Raw genomic sequence first — 12,330 nt, 5'->3', positions numbered from 1 at the left:
CTCACAGTACGAGTCCTGGTGATTTTTAAATTATTAAAGTTGGGGACAGTGAAACAAGGAAGAGCTTAGGGTAGAAGAAGCAACAGGAGAGGAACTAGGCGGAAAAATGAGCCTAGGCTGGGCTGCTTTGGCTCACTAAGTCAGAGAAAAAGGGGCCTTGGGACAGGTTCAGGGAGTTAGCCAGGACAAGCTGTCACTGTCCATTGCTCCCTGGTTGCAAGTCTCCTGCGGTCCCTTGGGGTTTAGGAGATGCATGCTTTGGGGGGAAGAAGAAGGGAAAAGGGAAAGGAGCCAGCCGTGCTTCTAGGAGGGAGACTGTACCCTGGGTCCTTTATCTTGAGGCTTTTATCTCTCTCTTGTTTGGGGGACTCTTAGAAGAGGTTTCAGGGGAAGGTTTCAGCAGAATATTCATCAGTTTATCACGTGTGTCCTTTCAGGATCATGATCTCTATGGATTGGTCAGTGCCAGGGCAGGAGGTCGTTAGTTGCTGCTGCTGGACCTGGGGTCCCCCACCTGGTTTTGCTGCTTTTCTGTGTCTGGAGCTGAAATACAACTGAGGTCTACATGCCTCACCAGATTTGAAAATCTGGTTCACACAGGCTAGGTTGCTAGCAAAGGTCATTCAATTAGTAATTGATTGTGCCCATTGTAGCTCCCAGTCAAATACCACCTAACTAAATTAAGTTTAAAACAAAAAAGTCTTTAGAGAATTTCTGGTTTTCAGGGAGGATTTGTTTGGTTTTTGTTTTGGGTTGTTTGGTGTGTTGTGTGTTTTTTTTTTAATGAAGTGCCCCTTTTCTGATTCATTTTCAAAATGAATCGTAAGCTAGTTGAGAATAAGAATCCTACATAATAATAGGCTAATATGCAAATAGACCGAACAGCAGAACAACTGGTCGCTATGACGTGCACTGACCACCAGGGGGCACGCACGGAACATGGTGGGCGTCAGCCACAGTGGGATGGTGGAGCAGGTGAGCGGGGGCGCCAGACCAAGGCGGGGTGCCGGTCACTGTCATCAGGGCAATCCTCTGGTGGTTACTGAAAATTCCTTGCTCCCGTGCACCTCAGTCCCACCCGGCACTCACACCTGCTGCTGATGCCAGAGCCGCCACTCGCACCCGCTGCCCGTGCCCAGCACTGGCACCAATCACTCAGCGCCGGCCCCACTTGCACCAGCGGCTGACGCTGGAGCTGACGCTCGCACCCGCTAACTGCGCCGCCAGCCCCGCTTGCACCCACTGCTGGTGCTGGCCCCAATCGCTCCATGGAGCATGTGGGAGCAGTGGTGGCAGAAGTGGGGCTGCCAGCAGACAGGGGAGCAGGGGACCTAGGCGGAGGGGCCCGGCAGGGGTGCGGAGGATGGGCCGAGACCTGCCCCTGTGCCCACCGCAGCCTCGAGGCCCACAGTTCCTTTCAAGGTGCACAAATTTGTGCACTGGGCCCCTAGTAGGTTCATAATCATCTTTATACCAAGTTGCAAAATTTGGAGCACCCTATTTTCTAAAGACAAAATATTTGAAATGGTAATCTATGCTCCTAAACCACACAATTTAACGTTTATGGCATACAGTGTGTGATCTGAGCCAAAAGCCTAAAAAGTGGTTAAAGGGAAAGCACGTTGTGAAGCAAAGCAGTAAAATATAAAGTAAGTATATTTTTGTTGCATTATTAATCCTATAAATGTCAGCCTGTTTATCAAATCACCTGGGTGTAGAGAGGAAGAGTTTTCCCATACTGTAACTGCCAACTCTAACCCCCTTAGGCAAAAAGAGAAAGAACCTTTTGAAGTTTCTGACATTTCAGTGTTCTGAAATCTGTTTCAGGGGTCCTTCCCAGCCCACAGAGTTTTCTGAGAATTGCTCCATTCATATGGATAACCCCTGTAGCCAGATTTGTTCTACACCCCCTTGCTTCCCAAAGAAGTGGAAGTGGGACAAAGAGCAGCAAGGAAAGTTGAACTACAGAGGGAGAGAAAAACAGATCTACTGAGGGAAGCAGCAACAGGAGACTAGCAGGTTTTTGTTTTTTTTCCAGCCCCCTTCTGAGGCCCACTCCTCTTTCTGCCCTTGGCCTGCAGGGCTTGGCCACCTTCCAAAGAATTCTCCCTTTACTTTTTCTGCCTCAGTTTGAGTGTATTGCTCTAAATTGCTGCCATATGAAACTTTACTAAAGCAAAGTCTTTTCAAAAAATTAAAGTCTAAAAGAAAAAAATTATCTCATTCACCATAACAGAAAAAAATAAAGTATATACCTAGAACATTTTAAGATGTATGCCAGATCTATGTGAAGACAACCAGAGAACGTTAAGGACATTAGAAATGATCTAAGTAAATGAAAAGATAACATGTTCCTGATGAGAAGATTATTTCATTTAATTCAATATTATAATGATCTCAATTTAATGCAATTTTCATCAAAATTCCAATAGGAAGATTTTGGAACTTGACAAGTTGATTCTAAAATTCCTCTGGAAGACTAACACATGAGCACTGCCAAGAAATGTTAGAAAAAAAAACACACAAGAAGCACTAGTAGGGGCCTTGCCCTGCCAGATAGCAAAATGTCTATAAGGCCACAGTAACCAAAGCAGCATGATACTGACACAGAGATAGATAAATATTGATAGAAATACAGAAACAGCCCTAACCGGTTTGGCTCAGTGGATACAGTGTCGGCCTGCAGACTGAAGGTCCCAGGTTCGATTCCGGTCAAGGGCATGTACCTTGGTTGCGGGCACATCCCCAGTAGGAGGTGTGCAAGAGGCAGCTGATCGATGTTTCTCTCTCATCAATGTTTCTAACTCTCTATCCCTCTCCCTTCCTCTCTGTAAAAAATGAATAAAATATATTTTTTAAAAGAAATACAGAAAAAACCATGATTACATGGAATTTTTTTTTTTACTATATACAATAAAATTTATTTTAATGGTATAAATAATGAGTTCTTCAGTAGTTTGGGGACAATTAACTTTCCATCTGGAAAAAAACTAAATTCTGTCCCTCATTCAATACACATTACATTTCAGAAGGATTAAAGAGCTAACCATTGTTTTAAAATTAAATCTAAGGATTCTTCAAAGTTTAAGGTTCAAATTCACTTCTTAAAGACTGCTATTTATTTAAAAGGCATGCAATGTCATTTAAAAAAAATAATTTGTCTTTAGAAAGCAATGTTATATATATGGCCTGCTACTGCATAATTTCATATTACCGTGAATGAAAATGTGTTTCTCAGAGAAATGCTATGATAGCACACTCTAATAAAACTCTTCTGACAATGGTAAGATATGTACACATATAATACCTTAATAAAAAAATAAAAATAATAAAACAAAAAAAATAAAATAAAACTCTTCTGAGGCCCAGCCAGAGTGGCTCAGTGGTTGATCATCAACCTGTAAACCAGGAGGTCAGAGTTCGATTCCCAATCAGGGCACATGCCTGGGTTGTGGGCTCAATCCCCAGTTGGGGGTGTGCAGGAGGCAACCGATAAATGACTCTCATTGATGTTTCTATCTCTCTCCCTTCCTCTCTGAAATCAATAAAAATTAAAATATATATATTAAAAAAAAAAAAAACTCTTCTGAGTTTTATGCCCCAAGAATAACACTCCACCTAAATGTGCCGCTGGGCCCTAGCTGGTTTGGTTAAAGCGTTGGCCTTTGCCTTCCTCTCTGAAATCAAAAATATATATATTTTTTAAAAATAAGTTTAATAAATAAATAAATGTGCCACTGGACCTTCCAAGCACATGACCAAGACTTCCCAGCACAGCAGCGGATGTGGTGCTAGCGAGGCCCAGCTCACCCACCTCAGGCTTCATTCCCCCTGTTACAATACATGGGGAGAGAAGTGAGTTGTAAGCAGCTGCCATTGGTAGCTTCCCTGCCACTCCTAAGTTCGCTGGGGTGGCCTCTGCACAATGTGTGTGACCAAAGGGGTAAGGAAAGGTGTGCTGGCCACTAGCTTAGGCAGCATGGACGGGAAGAAAGAAGGAGAGGGCATCTTCATACAAGAATGGCAAAATCAGCAACCGGAGAAAACAGACCTCAGGGTCCTGGTCCAAAGCCTGCTTGTTTCAGTTACCTTGGAGCATGCAATGCCCTGGACTGTTGCCCACAGGGGAATAGAAGTACTAGTTCATCTTTAAGATATGAGCTAGACATGTCCTGGATCTAGACCTCACCACTCTGGGGCTACAGCCTCCTGCAGCAGATCAAATGCCTGAGACCTGAGGATTCCTCCAAAATGAACATTTTACACCCGAAATTGTGTTGTGGGTGAGAGGGTGAAATTGTACGATCTACTTGTTTCATCAACTAGGTATCTTCATGGAGTTGGAATGGGGGGCGGGGTAAATGGAAAAGAGTGAAGAGGTGTGATTATTACCTACAGTAGAGTCTTCGTGCCTGGTGCCCATGGCCCCAGCATTGAGTGGTCAAGGCAGTTCTTTCTACATAAGTTACCACACATTGTGTCCCTTGGCCCATTCAGCCACAAAAGACACCAGGAATGTACCCAGTCTCAAAAAATCAAACATATGGGACATATAAGCAGCATTGGAGGCAAGTCTAGCATGAGAACTTTGCATGGGACCACTACCAAGCAAGCCCATCAGAGCCTGGTTCCAGGAGAGACTAAACATGGGCACATGGAGAGAATGCTAGAGAGGCAGAAGCCAAGCTTCATGTGAAATCAGAGAAGCCAGGGCTTGAGAATGGCTGACTGAAAGGAGGCAAGAAAATAATATTCCAGTGACCCAGCAGCAGCTCCGGTCACCCAGCCTGACTGGACTTTGCACTTCTGCACAAAATACACTGAGGGATTCTCTGAGTGGCTTTCTGGTAAACGGGTTACCTGAGAGCGTCTTTAATTCTTTTCTTTGTCTATCCTAAAAGCCCCTGGAGTCATCTGAGAAGGGGGTTACGAAGGGCCATAAGAAAGATAGGGACCCTGTGCTTCATTCAGAACCCAGAAAGGAAGAGATGAGGTGAAGCCTGCATTCCCCATTCAAGCACGCGGGAAAAGAGTGAACGAACGCCTGATAGGAAATGTGAGTGGAGGCATCCATGGAAAGGAAAGTAGGAGGAGAGGAAGAGAAAGTCACTGTTTCAGGCATAATTCGCAAGCCTATTGGCAAAGTTAGATACATATGTGGCATGTACTTTCCATCTCAATTTTCCTTGCCTACGGTGCTGGAGAGAGGAGGAGAATGGTCTAAAGCAAGAGAGAGACCTGCAGTGTGAAACATGGGTCAATGGGGAAAGGAAACAAGAGAAGAGTAAGATGAAAGGGCTTAGGGTCTCCACGGCTGAAGGAAGGGGAAGGCAGAGGCTGCTTTGGAATTCCAGAGCCTCTGTAGAACCTCAAAGTTAGAGCAGTCTTTCATTCACTCATTTGTTCAACAAATATTTACTGAGCCCTGACTATGTGCCAGATCCTGTGCTGGATTCTGGATAAATAAAGGAGACGAGAGTGTGGCTCTTGTTCTGCAGAAGCTGCAGTGTGGTGGAAGAGACAGACACCAGCAATCACATTTCAACATTGTATTTGTTTTCTATTGCTATTGCAAGAATTTACATCAAATTTAGCTGCTTAAAACAACTAACATTTATTACCTCATAGATCTCAAGGCCAGAAGTCTAAAATGTATCTCACTAGGCTAAAATTAAGGTGTCAGCAGGGCCATGTTTCTTTTTGGAGGATCCAGGGGAGAATCTGTTTCTTGTCTTTGCCAGCTTGAGAGACTGCCGCTTCCCAGCCAACAATGGCCAATTTAGTCCACGAACCTGGAGAAAGACACCAACTGAGAAGGGCTCCTGGTGGCTAACTGGGCTCATATTTAAAAAATCGAAGCCTAGCAATCGTTTCTACATGGGATCTTCTCACACAAGCTGCACTTCAGGGAGAAGCCCGCACTGAACTGCCTGCCTGCACTGTGTCTGTGCCATCTGAGCCACCCCTTAAAAAGGAGTTCCTGGAATTCAGTTTCAACCAATAGGACTGAGGCTTTCCCCATCCAATCAGGACACTGGCTTTTGGACCAAACTATAAGGATTTGGAGCCCTCATTTGCATGAGGACAAACCAATCAAGGGCTAGGGGTAGGGACTTCTGTCTATATAAGCCAGTTCCTCTTTCTTTTTCTTTCTTATATATGTTTTTTAATTGATTTCAGAGAGAGATAGAAACATCAATAGTGAAAGAATCTTGGATGGGCTGCCTCCTGTGGTTGAGGCTCCACCACTGAGCCACACGGCCAGGCAAGGCAGCTCCTCTCCAGCTAGAGGTAGTGCTATGGGAGATGAGAATACACTTTTCCTTACCACTAAGCCTGTTGTCTCCTGGCTGAGCTGAAACACTGGGCTGGGAGGGACAGTGCAGGGCAGAACAGACCAGCATGGAGCAGAGCAGAGCTGTCTAGTGAGAGAGGCTGTAACACAATGGAGCTGTTTTGCACTGAATAAAGTTTTCTTTTTTACCACACCCTAAATTGGGGATTCCTGTTGGTGTTAAACTGGCACCAACTACCACCAGTTGACAAGTCATTTTCACATCACATCGCTCTGACACTAAATCTTCTGCCTCCCTAGTTCACTTTTAAGGACCTTTGTGACCACATTGGACCCACCTGGATAAGCCATGAGAATCTTCCTATTTTAAGGTTATCAGGTTAGCAACCTTAATTCCATCAACAATCTTAAATCTCCTTTACCAGGTAAGGTAGAATTTTCACAGGTTCTTGGGCAGGGGTCCTCAAACTTTTTAAACAGGGGGCCAGTTCACTGTCCCTCAGATCGTTGGAGGGCCGGACTATAGTTTTTAAAAAAACTATGAACAAATTCCTATGCGCACTGCGGGCCGGGGACGAGTCGGCTGCTAAGCAGGGCAGGCAGCGGCACCTGGCGGGCCAGATAAATGTCCTCGGTGGGCCGTAGTTTGAGGACGCCTGTCTTGGGAGTAGGATGTAGATATATTTAGGGAGAGGGAGCCATTATTCTGCCTACCACAAACATAATGCACATTATGGTAGAGGTAGTGCCATGGGAGATGGTTCCAGTCCCAGATTACAAATTGAATACAGTAAAACCTCAGTTCTTGAACATCTGCCATCTTGAACAATTCGCTTCTCAACCCTTTCATGCTCATACCTGTATGATCAGCCCCTTGTCTCTCAAGGGACAAACAAAGGAGTGTATGTGTGAGTGTGAGTCAGTTTACCACTAAACCTCCTGTTGTTAACATCTCAGGAAATTGTGCTGTGAATATTTTCCTTTTTTTTTTTTTTTTTTTTTTTTGGTTCCTTGTCTTTCCAAATTCCAATGGCTGCATGTATTCCTTGGCTTGTGACCTCCTTCTTCCATCTTTTTTTAAATTAATTTCAGAGAGGAAGGGATAGGGAAATAGAAACATCAACGATGAGAGAAAATCATTGATTGACTGCCTCCTGCACGGCCCCCACTGGGGGTCGAGCCCACAACCCGGGTATGTGCCCTGACTGGGACCTCTTGGTTCAAAGGTCAACACTCAAACACTGAGTCACACCTGCCAACCTCTTGCAGGACTTTTAAAATCCGTTAGGTGGAGTGCCTATAGATGTGCAAACAAAGACAAGTGCCGTTTGGTCTATAATAGTCTTCCAAAAATAGAGGTTTACATTAGGAGAGAAGAGAAACATCCAGGAGGGATGAGCAACACTTTCACAAATGCTACATAGTGTTTTGCTTCATTTAGAGTTATTTTCCTCAATTTCTTTTTATTGCTGCAGTCACTGTTACTTTTAATCATCTCAAAAAACATTATGTAACAAGCAGTTAGACAACCGTGTATAAGGTCAGTCATTTTGCACAATATATCTAATAAAAAAAGTTTGACATGTCTGCTTACCAGTAAAGAACGTTTTCACTGAGAATAAAAAAAAAAAAAAAAAAAGGATAAGAAATTTCAGATTGCCGAAACCGGTTTGGCTCAGCGGATAGAACGTCGGGCTGTGGACTGAAGGGTCCCGGGTTCGATTCCGGTCAAGGGCATGTACCTTGGTTGCGGGCACATCCCCAGTTGGGGGTGTGCAGGAGGCAGCTGATCGATGTCTCTCTCTCATCGATGTTTCTAGCTCTCTATCCCTCTCACTTCCTCTCTGTAAAATATCAATAAAATATATTTAAAAAAAAAAGAAATTTCAGATTAAAATTTATTGCCAAAAATAAAAAGTGACTGCTATCTGCACAGGTGTCCTGGAGCTGGGACACCCCTCCTATCAATGAACACAAATAGTTTTGTCTCTCCAGCAGGCAGATTTGAAGAACAGAGGAGAGGAGAGGTGAGGTGGTAATGGAGTAGAGCTGTGGTGCACAGACTCTGGAACAAGACTTCTGACGTTCAAATTCTGTGCCTCAGTTTCTTCATTCATGCAATGGGCATAATAATCTCAGTGCCTACCTCATAAGTTACTATGAGTATTGCATGAGCTTTTAGTTGTAACATGCCTGGCACAGTAAGTGCTGTGTACATGTTTGTTATATAACTAATGCGATTAACAAAAGAAGCTTATTTCTTGGGGGCAGAAGTATGGTTGCTAAGTGGCGGGGGGGGAGGTAATAGTAGGACTGGAAAATAAAGTCATAGAAAGCTCTCAGAAATAAAGTAAAAGAATTGCATCACATTCATAAGGCATGGTAACATTTGTGGGGAAGAAAAGACTTTCTATAAGATAGAGGTATGTATATAAACTCAGAAATAGGTCTGGCAGAATACTCACCTCTGTGGAGGGGATGGAAATTGGGAGAAACAATCAAGGAAACTTCATATATTTTTTATATTTGAATTCAAATATATTCAATATTTGAATCTTTACTGTTAGACTGTATCTGTGTGCTACCTATGAAATAAAAAACAACATTTTTTATTATTTTTATGTTTTTTAAAATATATATTTTATTGATTTCAGAGAGGAAGGGAGAGGGATAGAGAGATAGAAACATCAATGATGAGAGAGAATCATTGATTGGCTGCCTTCTGCATGCCTCCTACTGGGGATCGAGCCCGCAACCCGGGCATATTCCCTTGACTGGAATTGAACCTGGGACCCTTCAGTCTGCAGGCTGACACTCTGTCCACTGAGCCAAACCAGCTGAGGGCCAAGTAACATTTTTTTTTTTTTTTTAATCGGCATTAAAAAGCAACGTGCCCAGGAAGCAGTGAGGAACGTGTGGCTGACTCCACCACCTGGGGGTCAAGGAAAGTCACAGAAGAGATGACATCAGGATTGGATTTTAAAGGAGGCATTGCCTGGGGAAAAGAGACATGCTGAAGATTCATGGCAGCTTGAGAATAACATGATGTATTTGAGTTTGCCTGTGTGGTTAGGTGGGGAGGGGAAGGGAGAAATGGATGTAAGATCAGGTTACAAGGATGGGTTTAGGCAGGGGTGGGCAAACTTTTTGACTCGAGGGACACAATAAGTTCTTAAACTGGACTGGAGGGCCGGAACAAAAGCATGGATGGAGTGTTTGTGTGAACTAATATAAATTCAAAGTAAAGGAGCGGAGGGGAGAGCAAGAGAACCGGATAGAACAGCCGGATCCGGCCCGCGGGCCGTAGTTTGCCCAAGGCTGGTAGGGTCAGTTGTAAAGGGCACAAATACCACACAGAGTGGATTGAAGTTTGTGTAGATAAGGGACATGATCACAAAAGAAGTATCCTCTGGCAGCCAGGTGGGCATGCCCTGGACGGAAGGGTAGGGAATGACTGGTTAAAGAGACTGCTAAATTGCCCAATCAAGAATTGCCCCTACATGGCAAATGGGTGTCCATGGAGGGAGAGAGAAAGGGCTTGAGGTGAGAGATAACTTGGAAGAGAAACCAACAGTACTTTTCTCTAGCCTCTACCCCTTTTGGGGAGTAACTGTCCCCCTCTTTGGGGATATCACCTTGTTCACATTTAGCCCTTGTGCTTTATGCTCTGGGCTGCAGGGGTAGGACTCATAATCTAAGTCATTAACTCATTCTGTCCCCTTGGGCACCCTTCCTGGAGGAGAACATGACCCTAATCAGGACAATCAGGCCACTAAGACTCCTTCTGGGACTTCTGTATGCGAAATCCCTCTTCCTAGGCCAAGTAGGGTATGATGGGAGGCCGCTATGGACCTGGGACAGAGCTGACCCAGGGGATGTAGACCCTATGGCTGGATCCTCGTAGCATCTTTGGAGCCCAGAGTCATAGCTTAGCCAGCTGTGCTCACAGACTTGATGTGAACCAGTGATATTTTTATTTTTTATTTTTGGTCTAAGCTCGTTTGGGTTGGGTTTTCTGTTCAAACTGACTCTGAATGAAGAGTATTCAAAGTGTGCCTACTGATTAGCACTGGGAACAGAGAGGGTCTCTGAAGTCTACTGCTCTTAGTCTCGTGGCAAGGAGTGAGGGCAAAAGATGTCTTTAGCCACTCTCTGCGCTCTTGGGGAGGGGCGGCTGTAGCTTCCTGATTTGCTAAGTTAGCAGAATCTAAGGCCTTAAGACCCTGGAAGGGGTGGCCCAGACCTGTGACTGACTCCCAGATTTCAGGGTTTCACAGATTTGGTAATTGGATCATTTTCATCAGCAAAATTACAAAGAAAAACCTTAGGCTCCAAATAAGAATTTCCAAGTTTTAATTTTGCTAATTAAAAAACTTTAAAACAAACAAAAACCCACTACCTTCTACCATCACCTGAATATCACAAAAGAAGTAACACTTTGGCACACACACTCACAGAGAAATGATAACTTCAGGATAAGGAATAGCCCTTTAAAATGAATACCTTTTGGGGGAGAAAAGGGGAACATCTGTAATACTCTCAACAATAAAGATTTTAAACAATAAAATGAGTACCTTTGGCTTCGTTGAAAGACACTATGATGTACTCACTTTTCTTGCTTTGCCTCAGATGCGTGAACATTCTTACCAGCAACACCAACCTGCTAAGTGACCTAGTGCTGAGCTCTGTGCCCTTCAGTGGTGTCCCTAGCCCTGGGATCTCATTCACATTCCTGGGACAAGGACAGTCTAGATAACACAGGGTCCCCCCCACCCCCTTGCAAGAAGGAGGAGGATCCTGAGCCTAGTAGGGAAAGGTGCCCTCCCTCCTGACCCCCCCACCCCCAGGCAGGGAGGATCTGGCAAGGGAAACCACAGGATCTGGCAAGGGTGCTCAGGCAGGCTTAAGGCACATCTCCCATTCCCAGCACTGGCAGAGCCCAGCCAGTCACCTCCCCAGTGCACTGCATGAGTAGCAAGCCAGGAGCCCTGAGCACAGACTGGATGCAATGCTGGGTCTACAATGAAGGTGCTGGGTGTGGGAGCTATGACAGGCAGATCTCCTCTCCAGCAGTTTCCTTTGGGATTCAGTGTCAACAGAGACGGGGCTATGGCAGGAGTGTGGCCGAGGGAAGGCTACTCTCGTGAGCTCTTGTTTCTCTCCCTTTCTCTCTCCCTCGCTGTCACCCCTCTGGTTCTGATGACTGCACTCTCTCCCCATCCAGTACAGTATCTCATTCAGCTCAGCTCAGGAGGGGGAAGGTGGTAGTCAAAGGGTGCCGGATGGAGTTCTTTCCCTCCACATGCCCTTCCTGGGCATTACTGGCCCTCATGCCAGCTGGACCTGATGTCCATTCAGTTGGGTTAGTAGGAGGGAGTCTTTGATGAGTCAGTCTGTTAGGAGAAATACACATGCAGTTGTGCAGCCAGCATTAGAAAGTGCTCTAGAATTTCAGTTTGAGGGACCTGAGCATCCCCAACCCTACCCTACACATACCCCCATTAAAGGGAGACTGGATGGAACCAGACCAGTGACTCCCAGACTTTGGAGTCAGAGCTGGGGTAAGGGGTGAGGTGAAGAGCCGGGGGGAGGGCAGGAGGATAACAAGACCCAGGGGAGAAGAGTGAAAAAAGCAGGGAAGAAGGGGTGGGGTGGGGGTGGGGGTCCCAATGGCCAATTAAGGCAGGCAGAATGGACCCAATGGGAAAAGAAAGGGGCTCTTTGCACCCTGCTCTGGACTCAGCATGTACACAAAGAGTGTACACAGATTCACACGAGATCACACATTTTTTCAGTAGTGGGCTCGGCTCGACCTTTCCACACTTCCAGCGTTAAGTTCTGAGTTGAGGGGTAACATAAAGATACACAGGGTGGATGGGCCCAATGTAGCTCAGTTGGTTGGAGGGTCATCCTATACACCAAAAAGGTTGCAGGTTCGATACCAAGATTGCAGGTTCAGTACCAGGTTGGGGTACCTATGGGAAGCAACCAATTGATGTTTCTCTCTCACATTAATGTTTCTTTGTCCCTCTTTC

This window comes from Plecotus auritus, assembly GCF_963455305.1.
Source record: "Plecotus auritus genome assembly, chromosome: 5".
Taxonomy (NCBI): Eukaryota; Metazoa; Chordata; class Mammalia; order Chiroptera; family Vespertilionidae; genus Plecotus; species Plecotus auritus.
The sequence above is the reverse complement of the archived record's forward strand: the minus strand, read 5'-3'. Positions refer to the sequence as shown.